The sequence below is a fragment of the Equus przewalskii genome, chromosome 13 (assembly GCF_037783145.1).
Source record: "Equus przewalskii isolate Varuska chromosome 13, EquPr2, whole genome shotgun sequence".
NCBI classification, from domain to species: Eukaryota; Metazoa; Chordata; class Mammalia; order Perissodactyla; family Equidae; genus Equus; species Equus przewalskii.
In genome coordinates this window covers 29,960,411-29,987,091 of record NC_091843.1, presented here as the reverse complement: position 1 = coordinate 29,987,091, position 26,681 = coordinate 29,960,411, and the positions used below count along the sequence as shown (strand labels likewise).

The following is a 26,681-nucleotide window of genomic DNA, read 5'->3' as shown; positions in this document are numbered from 1 at the left end:
CTATTCGCCTAGACTTCACGTACCAAGAGCCAACCGCAGAAGAATAACTCTCTCTCACTCATCTTCTGACCAACCATTCAAGCAGAAGAGATAGCTCTCTGTGTACTCAACTTAGGAAGAAGACAGAAGCTGAAAGACCAAAGTGTAATATTCTTTGTTTATTACTTTCTAACTGAATTTTTATAACTTACAACAGGGATATCAATCTTAGAGTCTGGTGCCTAAGAGGGGAATAAAAAGGACTTGTGAAGATCAAAAGCTTGGCTTAAATACTGAGCACCAATGTCTGGAAGATTGAAAGCTTGGCACTTATTCTACGGGGAAGAAAAAAAGGGAAGAAAGCAGGTTGATTGCATAAGAGCATTATCATGGCAGGAGCCCAAAGTCTGACCAAGAGGCAGGAAGCAGGAAGATCAGAAGGGCAAGTCTACAAACTGGAAGTTGCCTGAGTCTCTGATAAGGCTCAACAAACTCAATCCTGGGATGGGCAGATGAGTGACAGAAATTGTAGATTGTGGGAAATCTCATAGACAGCGTGGGAACTTGTGCCTCAAGTTCTAAAGTATAGCCCGGAGAGGTTGTAAGCTTCTTGAAGATGGAGAAACCTCATGTCTAGCCAACGTAGGGCCTGAGTGACAGTTACAATTGGTCATGTAGACTGGCTGAGGACATCTGCTTGGGGTCCTGCAACCTCAGCATGGGGTGAAAGAGCTCGAAGAACGGCTAGAAGTTCCTACAGCTCCCTGAAAGAAAACAGACACAGTTAAGAACACACTGGTGGATCCAAAGATGCTGGGAGTCAAAATGAATGCACGGATGTTGGACTGGAGGTCACTGCAGGACCACGCTCAGCAGCAGCTGATTAACATCAGGAAACAGATTTAAAAAAATCACACCCCAGCCAAGACTGGGAGAAAATATAAATAAACGTATTGGATAAAGAACGTATAGCTAGTCTATTTAACACAACGTATTTGATAAAGAACTTGTATCAGCCTATTTAAAACAACACTTACAACTCAATAATAAAAGACATCTTGATAAGAATGAGGGCAAAATCATTGAAGATACTTCTCCAATGAAAATGTGCAAATGGCAAATAAGCACATGAAAATATATTTGGCATTATTAGTCATTAGGGGAATGCAAATTAAAACTATAATGGAAAGCATTGCATACCTACTAGAACGGCTGAGACTAACTGTATCAAGTGTTGGTGAGGATGTGGAGCAACTGAGTCTCACACACTGCTGGTGGGAACGTAAAATGGCACTATGGAAAATACTTGGTAGTTTCTTATAAAGTTAAAAACACACCATTCAATCCACTCCTAGATGTTTATTCGGGAGAAATGAAAACATATGTCCACACAAATATTTGTATTTGAATGTTCCTAACAGCTTTCTTCATAATAGCCAAAACCTGGAACAACCCAAATGTCCACCAACTGGTGAACGATGTAATACATCTACACAGTGTAATATGATCTAGCCACTAAAAAGAACTAACTGCTGAGAAATATAAAGATACATCTCAAAATCTAGTGGTAAGTGAGAGGATCCAGAAACAAAAGGCTATATTCTCTATGATTCTACTTATGTGACATTTTAGAAAATGCAAAACTATAGTGATGAATGGCAGATCATTGGTTCCTAGTTCCAGACAGTGGTAGGAAGGGATTGATTCCAAAAGAGAAGCAGCTCACTTTTTGTAGTGATGGAAATGTTCTCTATGCTGTCCAATATGGTAGCCTCTAACCACGTACAGCTATTGAGCACTTGACATATGGCTTGTATGACGGAGGGACTGGACTTTTAATTGTATATAATTTAAATTAAATATAAATGAGATTAAAGTTGTAATGGGAAACTTTTAAGTATGTTTGGAAGAACTTGGGCATTTTAATCAACTTTTCAACTGTAGATTTTATAAAATCTAAATATAAATCAAGTGTTTCTGATGAAAATTTAGTGTCTGAATTTTTATATCCTGTAAGTGTAAAATACACAATGGAGTTCAAAGAATTAATGTGGAAAATGATGTAAAATACCTTGTTAATATATTTTTATATTGATTACATGTCAAAATGATAATATTTGGACATATTAAATTAAATAAAATATATTATTAAAATTAATTTTATCTGTTTCTTGTACTTTTTCTTAATGTGGCCACTGGAAAATTTTAAATTATATTACGTGGTTTACATTATATCTCTACTAGATGGCACTATTCTATAATGACTGTGGTGATAATTATAAGACTGTATGCCCTTGTCAAATCTTATTGAATTCTCCATTTAAAACTAGTAAATTTTATCATATGTCAATTACACCTCAACAACAGATTAAAATAAACAAAACAATTCACATCAAAGAAGAGCCATCAGGAAGACCAGCCAAGATGAGTTACACTTGTGGGGGTGGTGGGGGGGGGGGGGGAGGACAAGATGAGTTGCACCTGGAGCAGAGGGTCAAATGAGTAACATCTGGGAAGAACAAGATGATTATGCGTGGTGGGGACAATATAAGTTACATCATGGAGGGGGGCCAGATGAGCTATACCTGGAAGCGGGCGCTGCAGGGATAGAGGCCCATATGGAAGACCAGAAAAGGTGAGGCACTCCTCAGCTGATTCCCGTGAGAGCAGAGGATGGGAACAAGGATGCCATTCTTACAGGCAAGGGAGAAGGTAAAGGAGGGGTGGATGTACGTGAAATTGAATGTTTAGATCCCACATTAACAGTTTAAATCTGAAAGTCATTGGATTACCATGAATGGGCCAGACTACATCTTTTGCCATCAGCAGAAGTGTAAGTTAAAATTAAGAAACAGAGCTGGATTTTTGTTCCAGTGAGTTGGTGGACTATTTCGACTATATATTTTAAGCCATCTACATGCCCTTTCCTGAAGGCCCAGTGCAAGTAGCACTTTCCCCAGAGCTTCTCCAGGACCCTGGTAAAAATGAATATTTTCCATATTAATGTTGTCAAAGTTTGGCTAATATTCTGCTCACAGAAATTTTGGTGTAGCAGGTAGTCAAAGAATGTTTGTGAAATTAATGTCATTATAGATAGGCCAAGTCAGCAAGGGCATGTATGTGCTGTCTGGTCTTCACAAAGCTGGAGAAGGTGCTAAGGACAAGGTGGGTCTGAAGGTTTGCCCAGAGGCCACCCCACTGGCTGTTGTGAGGAAAGCACCAGACTCCTGATTGCCAAGTCCCCTAGCTTGGGAGAGCCCCTGTTCCCTGGCCCTATCTAAATGGTGTGTGGTCGACAAGGCCCATCTCGCTTGCCTCCTTCTCTCATGCCAGTTTCATTTTCCACTCCTTGGAAATCCTATACTACTTATCACTTAGCTATTCTGAGTTGTTCACTATTGCTACATGTGTGTTTATCCTGTCTCCCCAACCTAATTGTGAGGTTCGTGGGGGCATGCATTTCACACTTCATTAGGCATTAAGACTGGATGATCAGGTGATGGCGGCATTTAATTCCCTTGGAGGGAAAACTGCATTTTTTCTTCCTTATAAATATGGCCATAGAGAAAATCTGTAGAGCAGAAGAACAGCAGTAGGTACCATTTTATGAACATGCCCAAAGTCAAGTCCTTTATATACTTTCCCACATTTGTCCTCTAAAATCAAATATGATCCCTAAAACCATGGTACCCAAAGTGACATGAGGTACATCAGGGCGCCACAGCAAACTCACTGGGGTGCTGTGGCAGGTTTTAAATTTTTGAGGGAAACACGTCTGTCAGACACCCTGTAAACGATTATCTTGAGGTAGATCACAGTATCAACATTAGATTGTGCTGTGTCATGTCTTTGCAAAGTGTGCTTTTCAACAGTTGAAGTGACTAAAACCAAGTATGGTGCAAAAATCAACGTGGAAGAGCAAATCAGTTTCCAAGCTTCAAGAAATTGTGCAGTGCTCAATAGGTGCACACATCCCATTAGTAAGTACTTGAGGTTACTTAAAAATTAAATAAAAATATTTTCTCTATATATACATATGTATTTTTTCAAAAGGCTCTTACTTGTTTGCACATAAATACATATTAAGTTGTTTGGACCTAACTACTTACTAAAGGAACTGTTAGATATTTCTTTTGGCATATAGGGGCTCTGTGAAACAATGACTGAGACAATGAGGGCTCTGGGACTGAGAGACTTTAGAGATCTTTGCCCTATCAGGTTCACATTATTGTTCCCATGCTCTAGTAGAAGAAGCTGATAACCTGGAAAGCGAAGGAATCTGCCCAGGGGCACATGCTAGTAAGTGCCAGACACCTGGGATTCAACCCCAGGTTCCCCTCGATGTAAAATGCATGCTCTCAACCTCCTAGATTTACTTTAAAATCCTTCAGATCAGCTCCTGGACACAGTGAGCCAAGAAAAAGCAGGTGGTCCATGGAGAAGTAATAGTGAGAGAGGAGTTCCCTTAGGGGTAAGAGAGGGCAGTTGGAGGTCACAGAAAGAAGCAGGGTCAGTGACCCCAGCTGTTTCTAACCACCAACAGTTCCCGCAATCAAAATTTACACTGAGAGATTAAGTGACTTCCTTGGGGTCCCATGAGGAGCTCATCCAACCTCCTGGACTAAGATGCCCTACCCCCACCAACAGCAGAGGAAAGAGGGAGTAACTTAGAACGAAGTTGAGCAGTTCTTGAATTCAGTTCATTAGCTTCTGAGGTGTTCTTGGATTTTTATTCTAACCTCAGCACACTTCAAGGAATGACAATGTGACCCTTTTCTCATCCTGATGATCTAGGAGCATTTTCCTCACAATTATGCATGTATTACTATCCTCTTAAGAGGTCAGTAAAACCTTTTATTTTAAAATCTGATTTATTTGCATACATCATCTTCCTGTTAGACAATCTGCATAATAACCTGGCCTGAAATATTTTTAACGAGGCTTTCCAAAATATAGAAGGAAGCCTCCTTAATAATGGAAGGCATTAACCATCTTAAACAGGAACCCATTTGCAGATTAAATTTGCCAAAAGGTCAGCGTGCAGCTGCCACTGTGTTGCAAACCCCACGTGTCCTCCGTGTCACATACTGTGACATATCTTGAGAAGAGTCAGGGTCTTTTCCAGTCTGCTGATTCTCTGTTTCAATTAGAATAGATTTAAGAGTCCCCAAGCTCTGGTTTCTAGGTGGCCTTGCACAATATTATTAATAATTCAATCATACCTGTGCTGATAACAGATTACATTTCCACCATCCCACAAAAACAGCCCAAGCAGATTAAGGACTACCCCGTGGCTAATTTCTTTAGCAGTTTCATATCTGATTGACATCCATTTATCTAATTGCAGCGAGAAGATCTAATTTTCATTTTGTGGGCATAAAATTAATGGGAAAAACCTGTTTACTTTTAAAATATTTGACTCATTCTTTCTCATCTCCTGAATAACGTTGAGATAGTCCATTCTCTGGAATGACTCCTATATTTTATTAGTTTTCATCCTCTGACTTCATTTCAGCTGAGTCTAGCTATTTACAATTTGAAGCCTAATATGAAATTTTATCTTTCATCACAAATAATTTCATTTTTATGGGAGTCCAACAATGAGGAGGGAAGCAGAGTGTTCATTTGGAAATTCAAAAAAATTCTAGAGAGAGAAAAAATTTTAAACAGCTCTACAGGCCAGGGTTCAAAACCTAGTTCGATCATTTATGAACTGCAAAGTAACCCAGCATAGGTTATTTAACCAGGATTTGAGACGGAGTGAAACAAGTGAGGTGCCTAGCGTGCAAAATTTAAGGGGTTCACTCTCAGGGTTGTGGGACTACCCTGCAAGTGAGCACCTCCTGCCTTAACTCTAGTCCTGGTCCTGACCTCTGAGCATCAGTTGGCTTATCTGCAAAAGCGTGCGCATACTAACAACCTTCCTTATGATGATGCAGTGAGGATGAAGGGAAATAATTCACATAAAGCACTTAACATATGGCCCGGCACATAATAAGCATCAATAAATGTTCAATGATGTTACTATTAATAATATATTACTCTTATGGGCTGAATTGTGCCCTCCCCCCAGTGCATATGCTGAAACCCTAACCCCCTAAAGTGATGGTGTTTGGAAGTGAGGCCTTTGAAAGGTAATCAGGGTTAGACGAAGTCATCAGAGTGGGGCCCCGTGATGGGATAAGCATTGTTATTAGAAGAGGAAGAGATTGGGGCTTGCTCTATCTCCACCATGTAAGGACACAGAAAGAGGCAGCTGTGTGCAAGCCAGAAAGAGGGCCCTCACCAGAACCCGACCATGCTGACCCTCTGAACTTGGACTTCCAGGCTCCAGAAATGTGAAAGATAAATTTCTGTTGTTTAAGCCACCCAGCCTACGGTCTTATGGCAGCCCAAGCTGACTAAAACAGTTATGTGGTATTATACAATTTAAGCATGTTACATCCAGGCTTTCAGTAGTTTCTTATATTCTTTTTAGAATAAAGTATAAAATCATTAAAATGTCCCCAAAGCCCACATGATCTGGTTCCTGCATACCTCTCCAGCAATATCTTCTAATACTCTTTCCGAAAAATCTCTGTACTCCAATTACACTGGTCTTCTCTGGAGTTCTTGAATGCATCATACTCCATATCCCTCGGCCTGCCACAGGGACTTTGCACAGGCTGTTCCCAGTCTGAAACATTTTACCATCCCTTTCCACATAGTTAACTCTGCTTTCTCCTTCATATTACATTTCAACCACCATTTCCTTAGGGCCTAGATCAGATCTGTCAGTTTCTTGGCTTTTAAAACAAATCACAGCTCTTCTGCATTTATTTGTCTGATTATTTGATTACTGTCTCTCTCTCCCACTAGATGTTAAACTCCAAGAAGGCAGGGACCTTTCTGCTTTGATTGGTAATTTGTCTCCAGCATAGTAGCTTCTAATCAGTGGTTATATCCAGTGGGTAACAATAAATAATTGTTTAATGAATGATATAAAAATAATATTGCCACTGCCCCATCTCTGATAAAGGCTATCTTCAGCCAGGCACAAAGCATGCACTACCTCATGTGGGAGAACACTGCCTGTTGTATTAACAGTTCTAAAGTGTTCTGGGACCGCTTCCTACATGTGTGTGTGTGTTGGGGGTGGGGGTGGGGGGGCTTCCCCACACAAAGCAATGCTTGGATTCCAGCTGGGTCCTACAGTTCAACTCATTTCTGACACTATCTACCTGGAGATAGCATCAGACTCCACAGGTTAAGGTCTCAGTCCTACAATACTGCCCCATCCATCCCCTCACTTCAGACTCCAATTCCAAGTCCAGGTTGTCACCTGGGCTCAGATAAATCCATAGATTGGAGGTTCCAACAACCCCCTTCTCTGGTTCGATTACTTTGCTAGAGCGGCTCACAGAACTCAGAGAAACATTTTTCTTACTAGATTGCCAGTTGATAGGAAAGGACAGAACTCAGGAACAGCCAGATGGAAAAGATGCATGGGGCAAGCTACGGGGAAAGTGTGTGGAGCTTCCGTGCTGTCTCTGAGCAGGCCACTTCCCCCAAATCTCCACGAGTTCACCACCCTGAAAGCTCTCTGAACCCTGTGCTTTTGGGTTTTATGGAGGCTTCATTACATGGACATGATGGGTTAAAATCATTGGCCATTGGCGATTGAAATCAATCTCCAGCTCCCCTCCCTCCCCCGGAGGTCTGGGGTGAGGGGTCTGGGGATGTGGGGTGGGACTGAACAGTCCAACCTTCTAATCACAAGCTTGGCTCCACTGGCAGCCAGCCCCCATCCTTAGGTGCAGTCCAAAAGTCACCTCATTAACATAACAAAAGACACCTTTATGGCTCTCATCACTTAGGAAATTCCAAGGGTTTCAGGAGCTTTGTGCCAGAAACGGGGATGAAAACCAAATACATACTTCTGATTAGGTCACAATAGCACAGTTTCTTACCGCTTATTTTTCCGTATATAAGCTCAAATGAGTCCTTTCTCTACACGGCCACACTTAGGTCCTATTTTCTTCCAAGTGCAGTCACCTTCTCTGCATATTGATGAGTCCACAAGTATTTGTTGAGTGCTTAGAATGGGTAGCACGCTAAGCTTGGCCGGGTATCCACAATGAGTACAGGTGCACAGTCTGTACTTAGGGTTCTCTCAGCAGAGTGGGGAGGGAGCCACACTCACAGAGCTCTGATTTAAGTTAAGTGAATATTAGGTTTCCTAAAAGAGGTTCAAGATGCCCTAAGGAGAGTGATCTTGCCATTTGAAGAATCGGTGGTCACCTCCTGAATGAGGTGACTTTGTGAGCTGGCTCCTGAAGAATGAGTAGGAGTTATGCGCACGAAGAGAGGAGGGGAGAAAAACAAAATTCTCAGTGCCCAAGAGCAGGGATAGCGGAAGAATGTCAACGCACTCTGCACATTTGCAAAGAGGTGACACAGTCCACAATCTCTTTTGTTCTTTCAGTTGTTCATTTGTTCACTCACTCATTCATTCATTCATTCACAACAAACACTTAGGTCCCTCCAAGGTGCTAAGTACTACCTTGGAATGGAAATGCCGTAGGAGAAAAGACAGACAAGTCCCATGTTCTTTTGGGGGATTATATACTGGTATGTTTAAATCCTATCTGTATCTGAGAAACTCTACTTAATATGCAGGAAATGTCATTAAAAATACCATGTGCTCCGCTCGGTAGTTAGATACCTGCCTAATACTTCATTTCAGGCCATTCTTGAAACACAGTTGTCCTGTGGAGACTGTCTGTTCATGAGGTTAAGATGTTTTGGAGGCAAGACTTTGTTTATGTTTGGCTAAACGCGTCTATTTGCTGTGAGTTCAAAAGCATAGACAGAGCCAAGTAATTAAAACAAAAAAAATGCTAAATAAAGCCTTGTTCTTGTTATTGTTTAGGATGGTGGGAGAAGGATTGGTGCTTTGGAAAACATATGCAACTGGCCAGGAGAAGGAGGCCCTGCGTTTGAGAAAGACAGGGAGGAATCCTTGGGGTTTACTGTCTCCCATTAAGTGACGTCATTTTAGCTCCAAGTTTCAAATAAGCCCTAACCCCAAGGCAGAAACATTGAAGGAAGTTCTCTGCTTAGTGAGAATGGAAAGAAATAGAGGCCACTATGTATTTCCAGGAAGGCTGAAAATCTCTTTGCATCCTAGGCCTATCTTTTGATTTCCTGGTCTTCAATGATTTCTCTAAATCTGTCACATTAAAACAACTCCCTCAGCCTCCCAATCTCTTATTTACCTTTATCCAAGGACCCCACAGCACATGGTCCTTGACTTACATGATTATCCCTACTATGAAAAGATAAAACTCAACTGAGACATGGGGAATTTGAAGAACTGGGCCATAATCTCAAATCAATACAATAAATATATTTTGGTTATCCCTCAGCAATTCAAGTTCAAGGACTAAACATTAAACTGTTAAATCCTTTAGTGAATTAAACTGTAAGGAGGGATCCTTAAAAGTGATGAGACTATTTATACCCCATTTACCTTTTGTGTTCTACTGAAATGGAACTAGCTCATGCTTTCCAGCCTCCACTTACGTGGTCTTTGGTAGGATTTTCAGTCGGGCCTAACCCAACTCCAAATCTATGGGTTATGAAGAACCAGCAGAGAAAATGACATATGGTGGAGAGCAGGTGGCTTTGAGAAGCAATATTAACTATGTATATATGAAATCACAACAAGTATAAATATTTAATTTCCAATGTTTGAAAGAGAAAAGAGCGTTTCTTTGGAAGTGGACTTTAAGGCATATGTAAATTAATTATAATTCATGACATTCCTTACACAAATCATTATTTCAGAAAATGATGCAATCATTTCAAACCAATATTGACACTTTGAATGTTACGATACTTTTAAGGATTTATTGCCATATATTTTCTCTTTCACCTAAAGAGGGCCTTCTATCATGAGCAACATGAAGTGCCAAAGAAGCCACATGGTTTTTATCCATCCAGCTTGTGTAACTTGGGCTCAGAGGAGACCATCCATGGGGTCCTTTGGGAAGCAGCAGTTAGGGTGGTGGCAATTTACACAACTGTCCCACTGGCCTGCATCCTGGTACCTCATTACAACCTGTATAAAGGTCACATCCAAAAGTTAATGATCTATACGTTTTTGTGGGCACCATTTCTCATATCTGTTCATCTCCAACTTTAGGATATGTTCACAACTATCTCCAAATTTGATCTCATGGCACGATCCCCGAAACAAAGAACTCCAAATTTGGGAACCAATTAGGCATCCAAATGGAGTAATGAAGTTGTTGTTGTTGCCAAAAAATGTTTTTGGCCAGGTTGGCCCTAAGTTAAGGATGAAACATCAGTGGATGGGGACACTGGCAAAGAATAAAGGCCATATACTAGTGAATAAATATTAAAGGATTGGGTTTTATGAACAAAACCATCTCTTTGGCTACCAGATGATGCAGAAAGCAGATTTGGTAGCCCAAATGGGACTTCTGAAGAGACCTACTAGGAATTGCCACATCTTGTGTGGTACAACTGGGGCCCAGGTACTTAAAGTCCCTCTCTAGCTCTAAAGTATCTCTCTAACTAGTCCACCACTCTCAGCATTAGAATCAACAGTGGCTTCCACAAAGGCCATTTTCATTGGCTGTCTCAGTTAAAATTGCACACATTCTAGAGCTAAAAACTGGGGTTTCATTTTTCTCTTTCCTCTTTTCCTTTCCGTTATATCTATTTTATCAGCAAATCCTATGGTTCTACTTTCTACATTGCTCTCAAATAGTCCTTATCTAGCTTCACGGCCACCACTCTGATCCAAGCCACCACCACAATCACCTCCATGAGAAGGCAAGTCTTCTTACCAGTCTTCCCCATTTCACTTTTTCCCCTTGAAATCTGTACTCTGCTAAGTAGCTAGAGAAAAACATTTTAAAAAAATATGGATCAGTTCATCTTGTTCTTCTACTTAAAATCCTTCAATGTCTTCCCCTTGTACTCCGAATAAAATCCTGATTGCTTACCCTGGCATTCAATTGAAAATATTCTTCCCACAGCCCTTTGTATGCTCAGATCTCTCTTGTTCATTTACCTCTTCCCTCTCCCACCTCGTCAAAGAAGTTATTCTCCCTACACGCGCATGCGCGCGCGCACACACATACACACACACACACTATACATACCCCCATTACAATTTCTTCATGAGAGTTTCCGCTAAGTGAAATTTCAACACCCTAGACATTAAGATTATGTCGTGAAGCTGCTGTTCCTTTACCCTCAATTTAGCTGTTGAGTCCAGGCGCAGACTTAGAGAAGGAATCTGCTCTAATCATTACACTTCCTTAATGACTGACTCATGGATTAACTGCCCTTTGTTCCCTGCCAGGATACCATTTTGTTTGGTCCATATGTTGTGCTGTATTCTGAGCCACTGTAACAAAAATCAATTGCTGTTGGCTCCTTTCCCTCTGTCCAAATTCTTGTGCTTGACTCCTCCATGCTAATATTTAAAAATCATTAAAAACAAAAACAAAGGAAACTTCCATCTCAACATTGTTACTACATCGTTCTCTTCTCATCCCTTTTTGCAATCAAATTCTTAAGAAAACAGACCTCGTTACTCTGAATGCCTTTGTCCTTCCAGGAATGGAGGAGAAGTCCCGTTTATAGAAATTGGACTTGTCAGACACATGACTTTCACTTTGGGGCCAGCTATGTTTCCCATTGAAAGTTCCTTGAAGACAGTGCATTAGTACAACATCTCTAAACAAAATCACCAATTTCATTCACTTTGAAGTGGCTTATATGGCATCTGGCCCATAGTTGGTACTCGAATATCTGTTATAAACACATTATCCACAACAAAAAGATGCAAAGGGTTAACATTTTTAAGAGGTATTTGAGTTATTCAAATTCTTTCCAACCCAGAAGAATAAAAAAGGAAATTCTAACCAGATGTTCCCTATTTTTTTGACCACTCAGAGAACGTTCTGTCTCCCTGAGGGTACAGTATGGTCTCATCATATGTGTAGTTAATCACATGATTACAAGTATGCACACTTGGCAGAGAACGACAGAGAAATAAAGCAAGTCATTTCCCTTCATTCTTCTTTCTCTGTTGTGGTTGCCATTGTACCCCCATAGCCAAACCCAATATCTGGCAGATGATTGGCATCCCAGAGATATGCAATAAACGAGTGAATGCATGCAGCTAGTATGTGACAGAGCCGGTATTCTAAGTCAGGTTTATCTGATAACAAGCCCATGTGCCACAGCGAAATTGTACTGACTTCTCTCAGTCGTCTGAGTAACTGTGGTGGTTCTTTCTGTGGCCACTCTTCGATCCTTGCTGTATACTCCCCTGGACTGTCATTATCTGTGTTTGTGCTTTTCTCACCAAGTGCCTATAGGTGCCTCAGGGCAGGGTCATTCCTTGTACAAGATTCCTCAGAGCCGAAAAAAAAAAAAGCAAAGTGTCCTACTCATGGGTGTCTATCAATTATTCTGTGTGCAATTAAGAAGTTTGTTTTACAGATAAGGGACCTTTATTTATAGAGAGGTTTAAAGTTATTCCCAAGGACACACAATTAATGGCAGAGCTGGTTTCAAAATGTAATCATTTTGGCCTTTTCACATTTTTTCATGAACAAGGAGGGTTACAAATAAATAACCTTTCTCCTGGCTCCCAGCCCATATTCTCTCTCCTACCACAGTGATGGTCAACCTCAACCATTTCAATCCTTTAGCCTAGTCTTATTTTATATCCTAGATGTAGCAAGATCAGAGGAGAAAGAAAGTGAACAGTCTAATCAACTTAGAAACATTACATTCTTCTTTCCTCACCTTTTACTGAGACCTGTCATTATATTTGCTACCCAAGGAGGCAAAGTGTTTATTTAATAGTAAAGTGCCAAGCAATTTGACATCTCCCCTCACCCAAAACAAATGTTATTCATCTCAAACACATCGGGATTCACGTCATTTTGCAACCTATCTGTGCTTTTCAAAGCTGCTCTCTCAACTTTGAGTGTTAGAATGCCTCGACCCACCCTTTTCTTGAAAAAATATAATCTGGTCCACCTGCATTTTTGTATTTAGGCTCTGGCAAAGAAACCATTATGAAAATGACAGAACTGCCAGAAAGAATGATGACTTCACTGCTTAAGAAGCATATGAATTCACCGAGGAGATAACAAGGCCGAGGAGCAGAGAAACAGGAGGAAGAATACACATGAAGAGAAATGTACTTTGGGCTTCCCACCTCTTCTGCACGTCCTTGAGAATGGTTTTACTGGCCTTTCAGAATTGACACGTTTGCTCCATAACAAACTACTTTAAGTCTCTTTCCACAGTACCTGGCAAGATTCTTGCCTTTTAACCAAAGTTGGAAATACTAAGAGTAATGAAAAGTCAAAAAAGATGATGATGATGCCAGCACCCATTTGTTGAGAGGTGACTAGATGGTAACACCATGCTGAGTCTTTGTGTACATTATTTTATTCAATCCTCACAACTCCTTCACACATCACTTTCATTAAACCCTTTGAGGACTTCCCATCACCTTTAGGATAAAGTCCAAATGTCTTGACATAGTTTACGAGATCCTATGACTCCATCACCCTTTGCCTCTCTCTCACCCTCATCTTTTACCACTCTGCTTCTCTCTTGAATGGTCTGGTCTCATCTATATTCAGATACATTTGGTTCTTCCTATGTTTTGTGCTCTCCATTGCTTATGGGCCTTTAAATATGTTCCCTTGAAATAACATTTCTTCCACTTTTCACCCAGGTAACTTGAATTTTCCTTCAAATCTTTTCCCTTCAGTATCTTTTTCTTGGGGAGGCCTGTCTCTGATTCCGTCTAAACTAGGTCGGGTTCCTGTTGTTTGCTTCCATGATTCATTCGACTTCCTATTTTGTAACTCAAAACTTGTAGTGACTAGTTAGGTATGTACTTTCTTGCTAGATGTAACCTTTGTGAAGGCTGGCAGGCACCGTGTCTTCTTATACACAGTTGTTTCCCTAGTGTCTAGCTAAATGCCGACCACATGTGTAGACCCTGAACAAATGAACGGACATCAATTATGTGCAAAATCTGTATATGAGCATTTCCATTTCATAGATGAGGAAACAGGTTAAGAGGGGTTAAATAATTTGCCCAAAGACACATAGTTAGCAAGTGCTGAAGCCAAGCTTTGAACCCAAGACTGATTCCCAAACCTATGTTTGCAATCATTCTACAGCATTGCTCTCTCAAAATTTCCTTTGGCTCTAACAGCAAAAAATAAAGATGATTACTATAGAATGTTTACCTTACAGAAAAATTGAGTAGAAAAAGCTGCTGGGATTCATGGGGGGTGACTTTTCCCTTATCTGATTTCAGAGCTACAGGAGAGAATCTGGGTGATTTTGAATCTTTCTGCACCCTGGGCGCAGTGTTGTGTTTTCAAACAACATTGCTTCAGCCTCTTGACTACAGGTGGCAACAGATAACAGGAAACCTATAGCTACAACCTTTAGTCCCTCCCACAGATGTACATGGATAAGGAGAAAGCAAGTTTCTCACATTCTGAGAGAGGTTGCCCAGGCAAAAAAGACAGAGCCAGAGCAACAGACCGCCCAGCTGAGACACGCTGCAGCATCTGTGCGTTCTCCCATACTGATGCCCACTTCTGTTGGGACAGCAACTAAGTGTGTTCTTACACACTTTTAGTTGGGTGTTGCTGAAAGAGTCACCTTACCCAACTGGATACAGTTTGTAAAGACATCCCCATGGACAGCCAACAAATATCGCCAGGTTCTTTCTACGTGGTCAGGTGAAAAGCCCATTGCTTAATCTGTAAACTGTCAGAATAGCAACTCAAAAGGCGGTAAAAGCTGAGAACTTCCAATTTTATGGCTTAAAATAAGAAAAGAAACCAGCCATTGAACTGAACGTCGATTTTCAAAATTGTTAGATGAGTTTGTAGGTAATGGCAGCCCTGACACAGCTCTGTCACTTGATAGCTGTGTGACCTCTGAGAAATGACTTAATGTCTCAGTGATAAATTTGCTCATCTATAAAATGTGCTTTAAATATAAATAATTACTAAAGGTGTTTTCTGAGGAGTAAATGAGAAAACACACATGAAGCACTTCAGGTAAGGTGTGGCACATAATCAGCACTTAATAAATGAAAGTTACAGTAATTATTAGGGTTTGTTTGAGTTCCTGAAAAGGTTGTTGGACAGAGAGATTAGCAATCTCTTCCTTTGAATCAATTTGCTGTTTTAGTGCAAAAGCAAGTTGGTGTCATGTCTGCTCCTGTAACAACCAGCGACGTGGGCTATAAACCACTCGAGACAGAAGCTGTCTTTACTGTGCTCTAGAAAGCCTTCACTAGGTCTAATATAGTGTGAAGCACACAGTGGGTGCTCAGGAAATGCTGCTTAAAGCTGTCAACAATGGGCTGGTCACGCAGTTCAAAACACTGCAGGTGGGACGGGCCTGGGGGCACAGCGGTTAAGTGTGCACGTTCTGCTTCGGCGGCTCAGGGTTTGCGGGTTCGGATCCTGGGTGCGGACATGGCACCGCTTGGCAAAGCCATGCTGAGACAGACATCCCACATAGAAAGTAGAGGAAGATGGGCATGGATGTTAGCTCAGGGCCAGTCTTCCTCAGCAAAAAGAGGAGGATTGGCAGCAGTTAGCTCGGGGCTAATCTTCCTCAAAAAGAAAAAAGCACTGTGGGTATCTGGATCTTTAAAGGAAATTGTACCCACCTAGGAGTCATTAAATGAGTTCTTCAGGGAAGGCAATAACAACGCGCCACCTGATTGCTTCGTTCAGAAGTACCTCCCAACTGAGTTCCCCCGGAAGAGTTGTTGTTCCTTGCTACATAACTGCATGACTGCCAGTCCCTAATAAGAAACGGCTTTCAGGATGGCTTGCTGGTATGTGTGTGTGTGTACAGAGGGAAGAGGCTGGCCACAGGGATGAGAACCACAGAGTAGATGAAACTTCTATTAACCTACTCCCAGCCTCCTGCACACCATGGTGTCCTAGTATGCTGTGTGTGTGTGTGTGTGTGTGTGTGTGTATTTGTGTGTGTGTGTGGCAGAGAGGTGGATACATCAGCAGTACCCATCTACCTCTGAAGAACAGGTTCAAACCTCATTTAATTCTATTATAAAATTATTCTTCAGGCATAATTTAGATTCTCTGAAAGTATTTTATCCACTGAACACCAAAACCTCTTTGGAGAGAATTAAAATGGAAAATGTGTAAACAAGCACTTCTCTAAATTAGACGATTTCTGGCTGAGCAGACCAAATGAGCCTTTTCTGGGGTGCAGAGTACAATGCATGGCTCTGGTCTTTGTTCTTGAGTAAGAAAAATTCAAGAGAGGAAAACCACTCTAGAATGAATAACCTCCAAATGCTAATTTTGCAAAACTAATACTTGTGACTCATTAATATTTGTAAGTCATCCAGTTTTTGCTATTTTGAAAAACAAACCACATGAAGTAGTAATTAATAGAAGATATCATGTCTTATTAACGTTCAGATAGTAATTACCAAAATCACAAATCCATCTGCTAAGTAGTCAGTAAACAAGACAAATGACTGTGCTCAGTTAAACAGATTATCAAATGCCTTTGGGAGCATAATCTAATAGCCCCAACTAAGCCATGAATCAAGCAGCTACTCCTTTTGCCACATGGACAGGCCAGAGCAATCCTATCTCCCATGTGAAGCAAGACAGAGCAGTAGAGACATCCGGCCGCTCGCCCTCTCTGGAGAGAACGCACTCTTGGCGAGTGTCAATGTTACTCATGCAGCTTTCCCTTACAGCCTCTGTACTGACACTTAAGATTCGGTTTCTTTAAAAGACATAAGAGAAAAGACCCAAAAGACGTCACCTAAAGTTAAATACAATCCCACAAGCTTATGTATATAGAATGCCTATCAATGAGGCTTCTCAGCTCCCAACACAGAGGAGAAATTTCATCTTCCTGCAAACTTCTATGTCATTTCATCTCTACTTCTAGTCCAACATCCATTACTTATACACATTTCACATCTCCTCTCCTAGACAGGCATCTCAGGAACAGAAACTATGTCTTATTAGCCTTTCAAGTACAACAGCAATGACAGTATCAACAACAACTAATGGTAATAATAATAACAATTGTCATTAAGATGCCTACCATTTCTTGTGATTATAAATGTGCCAATCACTCAGGTGAGTGTTCTAATTTTTGTCATTTAATATTCACAGCAGCCACTTGAGGTGGTACATCCTCACTTTACATAAGGCAACTGAGGCTCAGAGAGGCTGAGTGACAGGGCTGAGATTCATTTCTAAGTCTGGAAGATTCCAAAGCCTGTGTTCTGAAATACTATGCTAAACTGTATGTATTCCATACAGTGGCTAGGTCAGAGCCAAGTACATAGTAGACACTGAAAAATGTCAGCGGAATAAATGACTATCTTAATATAATTCATTCCTGCATCCCCTTGGTAGTTAAGGTTAAATCTTTGCAGTTTCTGCTTTCCTATATATTTTTCCCAGGTGTGCATGATGCTAAGGATTATTATCAGTACTGGGTATCCAAAAATGTCCATGAAACTTCCTCTTACCTTCTTTACATCAGAAAATAAACACCTCTCCAGGACTTGACCTCCTAGTTCAGTGTCTGCTGGGATGATATTCACAATAGGGCACATTCCATGGCTTTGCATTTGCATTGGTGTTACTCACATGTTGGGCTGCAGGCTAGATGGTAGGAGGCAGCCCAATGTTCTTGACACCTCTTCCCAGCTCTCTTCAACATCCTGAGCTCTACAGTCACATGGCAGGAAGCTCAAGGCCTAGTGGCCACTGACTTCACAATAGTCAATGTTCCCATTGGTGAGGGTACTGGGCTTTTGCTGGTTTAACCCTCTCAGCACATAGTCTTGTCCCTCTGTCTAGTAACAGGACTTCTGCCATGCAGCCACGTGATTGGAGGACTTACACCCCACTCAGCACTAGAGTAGAACCCTGGTTGGTTTAAGCCAGTCAGCACATCCATTGGCCTTGCCACAATGATTAGTTCAAGTAGGAAGATGCCATTCAAGCCAGTGAGAAACAAGGAGATGTTTCCTGGGGCCTTTGGGAAAAATGCTTCCTGGTTCAGAGAGCTACTAGGAAAAATTCTCTCTCTCCTTGTTGGACATTTAGGTAGAACAAGAAAGATCCAGAAGATGTGGGAAATCATTCTGGAACTATGAAGGAATCCAACCTTAGGATTAAGGAAGATACCACAGAAGACCAAGAAGAAAACCGGAAAGAAATTGTTTTTGATGCCGTAGCTGAGCCACTTAAGCCTTGCTCGAAAGCTTGGACTATTTCCAGGTTTTTCCGTTACATGAGAGTCTGAATTCCCTTTATTGATTAAGCTAGTTTTGAGCCAGATTTTCTCTGACTTAAAATTAAAAGATTCATAATATATACAGGTGATAACTTTGATTGTTTCATGCTCATCATAATATTCACTAATTTTTTTTCAGAACAGCGAGAGTGACAGCAGTCTGGAAGGACCACAGCTTATCACAAACTGCAAGCAGGCAAAATTCACCTGTCAAAGCCTGAGTGGAACTGGCCTGCATGATTTAGGGCTGTAATCTCACAGAATGCCCTCAAGTGTGTTTGACACTAGTGAACTGCGTTCCAGTCAATTCTTTCTATGGTAGTCATAAAGCCTAATTATGAAGACATGATGAGATCACTGCATAACTGGACCAAGAAGTAATGGCTGCCCTAAGCACCAGATCAGCTCATCCCAGTGCTACCCTACACAGATCCTTCTTGGGTTTCATATATGTTCAACATTTTCAAATTAATTAATAAATATCAGTTACTTAGAGAATGATGTTCTCTGAGACCCCTATGCTGCCTTTGCTTACAACGACAACTGCCCTTGAAAATCATAAATTCAGCACAAATAAAAGAATTACAGGTTTTCATGCAAACAACCTGCAGCAAACTGTAATCACAGCTGCCTCGTGGTGACGTGACAGCTTGAATTTGACCTCTTAGACTTCTACTTATGAAGAATGGGTTCTTCCCAAATGCTGGAAATTTTGGATATGAGGATGAGAATGGAGACGACAACAGGGAGAGACTAGAACAGCAGGCATTGAATCTCCAAAGCTTTATCGTGAGAGTGAGAAAATGGGATATGGCAACCTCTTCTTATTAGAGTCTGCTTCATGGGTAAGCAACTTGTACAGTCACACAGGGCCCTCTGCTCAGGAGCACATCTTGCTTGTTTTAAAGGTCTGCTGTCACCATCCTGAAACTCTTAATACTTTTTGAGCAAAGGACCCTGCGTTTTCATTTTAACTTTTACTTTAGTCTGCAAATTAAGCAGCCTGTCCTGCTTGTCATAGATCTTCAGTTCCTTCTATTAAAATCACACAAGAGCAAAAAGACTAGAAATCTTACCAAAGATCTGCCTTAGATTTCCTTTATGCCTCCTCTCTTTTTTGACTGTCTGTTCCTTCTTGACTGCCTTCTTTGAACTGAACAAATATTTTCAGTGTGACATTGTAATTCTTCTGTGGATTTACTATATTTTTTGTTATATTCTCAGTGGGGTTGCAATACGCATTTTAATTTATCACAGCCTTCTTCAGATTAATGCTAATTTAATTCTGGAAAATATAGAAACTTTCCTCCAATATAATTCCATTCCCTCATCCCTTCTTTGTGCTATTATTGTCATATATATTAAATCTATATATGTTATAAACCCAACAACACAGTGTTAAAATTATAGTTTCATACAATCTCATGTCTTTTAAAGAAGTTGGGAAAAAATGAGAAAAAAGTATTTAAGGAATCTTTTATACTAACCCACATATTTATTATTCACAGCGCTCTTCATTTCTTCCTGTGGGTCCGCGTTACCTTTTGGTGTCTTCCTAAAGGGCTTCTTCTTTCCGTACATCTTGTAAGATAGATCTACTAGCAACAAATTTGCTCAGTCTTTGTTTATTTGGGAATGTTTTTATTTTGCCTCCATTTTTGAAGAATAGTATTGTTAGATATAGAATTCTTGTTTGACAGTATTTTTCTTTCCACCTTCTGAATACATCATTCTACTGCCTTCTGGCCCTTATGGTTTTAGATGAGAAGCCAGCTGTTAACCGTATTGATGCTTGCCTATGTATGATGAGTTGTTTTTCTCTTGCTGCTTCTAAGATTTTTCTCTTGGCCTAGGCTTTCACAGTTTGATACGATGCGTCAAGGTGTGATCTGTTTGTATTTGTCCTACTTGGGTTTCTTTGAACTTCTTAGATGTGTAGGTTAATGCTTTTTTAAAAGGCAAGTTTGAGACATTTTTGGCCATTATTTTTTCAAATAATTTTTTCTGTCCCTCTCTTTTCTCTACATGGGACTCTCATTACATGGATGTTGCTATGCTTGATCTTGTCCCAGGTTTTTGAGACTTTGTTCTTTTTACTTCAATCTTTTTTCTATTTGTCAGATTGGGTAATTTCTATTAATTTATAGTTCCCTGATTCTTTCTTCTGCTTTCTCAAACCTACTGTTGAGTGCCTGTAGTGATTCTTGTTTTTACAATTATTTACTCTTCAGCTACAGAATTTCCACTTGGTACTTTTAATAATTTATATGTCCTTATTAAGAATTTCTATTTATTGATCTATTGTTGTCACATCTGCCTTTCATTTTTTAAAATATGGTTTCCTTTAGTTCTTTGAAAATATTTATAATAGCTTCTTTGAAGCCTTAGTCAACTAATATCCGGTAATACTGAGACCATTTCTATTAACTGCTTTTTTCCTGAGTATGGGTCACATTTTCATGTTTCTTGGCAGGTCTCATAATTTTTCTCTCAGAAATGGGATGGATATTCTAGATAATATATTGCAGCTACTCTGAATTCTGATACTTTTTCCCTTGGAAGTTGTTGTTGCTGCTGTTTTGTTTCTTTAATAACTTGACTGGGCTAAATCTGCGAAATATGTTTCCCCTGTGGTCACTAATGCCTCTGCTAGGTTGTTGTTGTGGCTTTAGTTTTAAATATATATCCTTCATTTTCTTTTTAAACTTGGCTTGCTAGAGGTTGCTCCTGTGTCTACATACGTTAGTGGTCAGCTAATGATTTTGACTTTTCCCTTTTCTGCCTTGAATTCAAAAATTATGTAGGCCATCCTGGTTGTTACAGATCTTCTTTTTCTCTATTCTTCTTTCATGGATCTCCTTTCACACACTTAAGTCCAAACTATGCTAATGGCTCAAGAGCAATAAAATCTTTCTTACACTTCTAAGACAATTTGCAGAAACAATTCACACTGCTATTGCTATAAAGCACACAAATTGACTTGCAACAAGTTGGAAACATTCAGTCAACTCTCCAAACACCACTTGCTGTCTATTCTGTCATGTGGTCTTCCCTCTAGGCAAAGAATGGTAAATATCTGATGCTGCCCGGCTTGCTGTCAATCAATGCTCCGCAACTGTAGCAGACATCACTAATCAATTGTGACTTCCTTTCTTGCTAACTCCAGACATGGCCCCAGAGTCCTCCTCAAACAGAACTCCAGGCAGCCATTACATGGTTGAGGAGATGAGACCTCCTAGCCATACCTTCTTTGAGTCCCCGAAGCTGAAGTTTGTAACTCTTTGTACTATCTGCTCTGCTTCTGTCCACTAGTCAAGGCTTTGGGTTTAGTTTCCTGAGGAATATGTCCTCTTTTATTTGGGCCTCAGGCTCAGCTCCTTCAGTTCAGTTTTTCTTCTGGACCTCTGCACTTACTGCCTTGGTGATTTCCTCCATTCTCATGATTTTAAATCCCATCCACTTATTGGCCCTTCTCACATTTATATTTTTAGGTTAAACCTCTTCCCCAAACTCAACACCCTACATATCATCTCCACTTGGAAGTCTAAAGGACATCTTCAGATGACCATGCCCCAAACTGAACTCTTGATTTTCCACCTGGAATCTTTTCCTCCCCACTAGGCTTCCTCCATCCTGATTGATATTAAATTTATTCTCTCAGATGCTCAGACCAAAAAACTTAGAGTCATCCTTGATTCTTCTCATTCTCTCTCACAACATCAGAAAATCCTATTGCTTCTACCTTCACAATAAATCATAAGCCCATACCTTCTTACTACTGTCATTGCTACCATCCTGGTGTGAGCCACAACATCTCCCACAGGATTATTGCAACTGATTTCACTACTTCACTACTCTATCCTATAGTCAACATAGTCTCCAGAGTGATCTTTGATCCTTGGTATTTTATACCCAACATAGTAGCTGGAAGGATCTTTTTCAAAAGTAAGGCTGATTGTGTCACTCCTCTGCTTAAAACATTCCAATGGCTTCCCATTTCACTTAGGATAAAAGCCAAAGACTTTTCAATGACTTACAATACTTTGCACTGTGAGTCCTGCCATCCCCTTTAATTCACTGATCTCATCTTTCACTATACTACCTCTTACTCCTTTCCAGGCATGCTGGCCTCCCTGATATTTTTAAAAACACTATTTTTGGATACTTTGCATTGGCAGTTTCTTCTTCCTGAAATGCTCTTACCTTAGATATCCATGTGGCTCATTCTTTTACCTCCTTGAAGTTTTGCTCAAACGCCACCTTCTCAATGTGGCCCACCTTGACCACCCTATTTCAAATTGCAAATCTATCCTTCCCATCTGCCTCTCCCCCACTGCCATTCCTTTTTGCCCTTCTTCCACATCCCTCTCACCCTTTTCCACATTCTCTTTTCTTTCCATAGTATGTTAACTTCTGCTGTATGGTAGAATTTACGTACTTAATATCCTTATTGTTTATTATCTGTCTCCCCCCCTCTAGAATGTAGCTCAGAAAGGTAGAGATTATTGTTTTGTTCACTGGCATAGTATCAAAGTTTCTAGAAAAGTGCCTGGTGCAGAATAGGTATTCAAATAGGTATTCATTTGTTGAATGAGTGAATCAGTGGTGGATCTATGGTTCTGATATAGGTAGGTGTTTTTGAAGACAAGGACTAAAGATGAGAACAGTTCCCAAAGAAACTTCAGGAGTGAAACAGTTCAAAGAAATGTTAAGAGAATCTTCATGAAAAACAGTCAGTGGTAAAAAAAAAAAAAAAAACTGAATGAGAGATTATATCCTCATCTCGACAAGTCCTGGGGTACATTAGCATATTAAAGGTTCTGAGAAGTCCTGCAGGCAACAAATGGACTTAAATTCATTATGCTCTGGCTTTTTTCAGAATCATATTCTTTATCTTTGATTTTCTATAGTTTGAAAATGACATGCTTAGGTGTAGTTTTTTTTTGGCATTTTTTCTGTGTGTTATTCTCTAAGCTTTCTGAATCTGTGGTTTGGTGTCTGACATTAATTTTGGGAAATTTTTAGTCATTATTTTGTCAAATATTTCTTCTATTCCTTTCTCTCTTTCTTCTGGTTTTCCAATTATGCATATGTTACATCTTTTGTAGTTGTCCCACTGTCCTTGCATGTTCTGTTCTGTTTTTTTCAGTCTTTGTTTTCTTTGCTTTTTGGTTTGCTATTGATATATCCTTTATCTCAGAGATCTTTCCTCAGCCATGTCCAGTCTACTAATAAGCCCATCAAAGACATTCTTCATTTCTATGACAGTGTTTTTTATGTCTAGCATTTCTTTTGGTTCTTTCTTAGGATTTCCATTTCTCTGCTTACATTGCCCATGGGTTCTTGCATGCCATCTACTTTATCCAGGAGAACCCTTAGCATATTAATCATAGTTGTTTTCAATTCCCGGTCTGATAATTCCAACATCCATGCCATATCTGGTTCTCATTCTTACTCTGTCTCTTAGAGTTATTTATTTTTTTTTAAAGATTTTATTTTTTTCCTTTTTCTCTCCAAAGCCCCCCGGTACATAGTTGTATATTCTTCGTTGTGGGTTCTTCTAGTTGGGGCATGTGGGACGCTGCCTCAGCGTGGTTTGATGCGCAGTGCCATGTCCGCGCCCAGGATTCGAACCAACGAAACACTGGGCCGCCTGCAGCCGAGCGTGCGAACTTAACCACTTGGCCACGGGGCCAGCCCCTCGAGTTATGTTTTTTGCCTTTTAGAGTAGCTTGTAATGTTTTTCTTGATAGCTAGGCATGATGTACTGGGTAAAAGGAACTGCTAGAAATAGGCTTTTAGTAATATGATGCAGAGATGTCCTATGATTATACCTTCATCTTTTAGTGAGCCTATGCCTCTGGGCTGTGAACTTCACAAGTGTTTCTCAGTTTTTTTCTCTCTCCTAAGGTGGGACAAGATGGCTAGAGAAGGCTGGAGTTGGGTATTTCCCTCCTCCCTTGTGGAAGGCTAGAGCTGACTGGAGGTCAGTTCCCCCGGGTCAGTTAGGCTCTGCTTAACTAGTTCTTCCTGAGGGCAGACATTGCTAAGAAGGACAGAGTGCTCTGGTGTATTTCCACTTGGTTCCTTTTCTCCTCATCCTGCCAAAGTAGAAGGGATTTTTTTCTGATATTTACTGTGAGAGCCTAGTCCACCTCTTGGAGGTAAATTTCACAAAATGATGGGGCGCCTCTGTGACTGAGTCCCCTTGAAGTTTTTAACTCTTAGAGTTGTCCACACTGAGCCTCGAGCAACACATCACTTCCACTTCAGGTTTTCCTACCCCAGCAATGGTCTCCGAAGCAGTTTCCTCCTGAGAGTTTCTGCTCCGATAAGATGAGACTCCCTGTGCTCGCCTGTCTGTCTCTCCAACCTGGGGGGCAGGAGTTTGCCCTGTGTCCTCCCCTCTCTTACAGATCCAAGAAGAGTTGCTGATTTCTCAGTTTGTTCAGCTTTTTACTTATTGTTAAGATACAGTGGCAATTTCTAAGCTCTTTATATGTGAAACTGGAAACTGGAAGTCTTAACTTTTTTGATCCAATCTCAAACTTCCAAAAAAGGCTTATATATTATGATATATAAGTAAAATGAGTCCCACTTGTGAGTGTGGGCTCTGGAGATAGACTACGTGGGTTTGTATCTTGGTTTTGCCATTTACAGGAGTTATTTCGTGTCTCTAAGCTTTAGCTCTTTTATCTGTAAAATGGGATGGTAGTATATCATGGTTTTGAGTGAGGATTAAATAATATAATAGTATCAAGTACATAATAAGCACGCCTATAATTTTTTAAATTAAACTATTTGAATGCATATGATCTGCTAGGTATTATCCTAGATGCTGGAGATACAGAAGTAGAAATTGGCTCCTGGGTTCCTGGAGCTGATGTTCTAGAGGCAGGAGACAGACTAGAAATATGCAAACCGTCAATGAACACTTTCTGATAGTGATAGTGTTATGAAGAAAATACATCAGGGTTATGTGATAGAGAGAGGGGAACAGAGGGCTGCTTTAGATTGGGTTAGTCCAAAAGGCTTTTCAGAGCAAGGGACACTTGCACTGAGAGTTCAACAGCGAAGAGCCAGGCAAGCAAAGATCTTTCTGGAAAAACAGCAGCACAGCAGAGGGAAGAACAAGAACAGGGGTTTAAAGGTGGAAATGAGTTCGGCTTGGTCAGGATTAGATGAAAAGTCCATGTGGCTGGTCATGGAGAATACAGGAGAGAAATGGCATCCGTACTGCTTTAAACACCACCAACACCTCTGGGTCTTGATTTAGGCGATGACCTCTCAATTTATAGTCTTTTATTGGGAGGAAAGGAGAGCCATTCTAGGGAATTCTAGCAATGACCCAGGGGTCTGGAGAAGAAGGGAGATGCAATTATCAGAGTCTTGGAATTCAGGGGGAATTGACCAGCCTGTTTTGAATAGGTTTTCCAGGTTGGGGTGGTGATCTTTGCTCTCCCCTATCCACAAAAAAGGGCAGTGGGGTTAAGTTGGATATGAATGACCAACTCAGAGGGTAAAGGGATATGAATTAAAAACTCAGAAAAAAGGTCCATACCTGAGTCTTATTGATACTGTGTTTTCCCCTGGCCTCTAAGGCTCTCATTCTTGTTGAAACCTATGTTCATTTCTCTCAGTTGACATGTTAGTCTGAAAATTCTCTTTTGTGTATTCTTTCTCCACGTCCCCCTTTTTGGATGGTAGAGACAAATCTCTTGGGTATAACTAAACATCCAAGAAAATGCTCAGCAAACACCATACGCTATCACTTTTAGCTTGTAAAAGCTCAGTTACTCAGCATACCATAATTAAGTCCTTTACCAGACATAAAACCCTCCCCACATGCCCAGTGAATATAAATTTCCATTGGTATTCATTTGACCTTGCCAAACTAGACTGAAAATTTTGTTCTGTTTGTGCCAAGGATAATTTTTTTTAGTGCTGTTCTCAATGATTATAGTTGAAAGGAGGAGAAAGTGATACCTCTGTAACTCAAACCAGATTCTTCTGCAATAATACATTGGCAAGTGACAATGTGATGATATTATTTCATGTGTGCATGCTTTTGTTTCCGATCTTATTGTTTCTGATGGCAGAACCACTCCGTTTGTTATTCTTCTGCTACACAATGGGAAAGGGAGGTTAGAGGATTGCTGACCTCCCTGCAGCATCACAAAATTCTTTTTTTTTTTTTTTTTGAGGAAGATTAGCCCTGAGCTAACTACTGCCAATCCTACTCTCCTTGCCGAGGAAGCCCGGCCCCGAGCCAACATCCGCGCCCATCCTCCTCCACCTCATATGTGGGATGCCTACCA

The 26,681-nt window shown here is 40.5% G+C and overlaps 1 protein-coding gene across 14 annotated transcripts in view; it reads right to left on the bottom strand.

Annotated features, from left to right (window-relative positions):
• PPP2R2B (protein phosphatase 2 regulatory subunit Bbeta) overlaps positions 1-26,681 on the bottom strand; it is a 436,961-nt gene that overhangs the window by 286,382 nt on the left and 123,898 nt on the right. For 2 of the 14 annotated variants that reach the window (XM_008513883.2, XM_070569304.1), the window contains exon 1: positions 17,591-17,826. The exons of 7 other annotated variants lie outside the window; for them this stretch is intronic. The gene's annotated coding sequence lies outside the window, so the exon portion shown is untranslated. Of the gene's footprint in view, positions 1-17,590; positions 18,628-26,681 lie in introns of those variants that run through there. 5 more of the 14 variants (XM_070569308.1, XM_070569307.1, XM_070569310.1 and 2 more) reach the window with 4 other exon arrangements.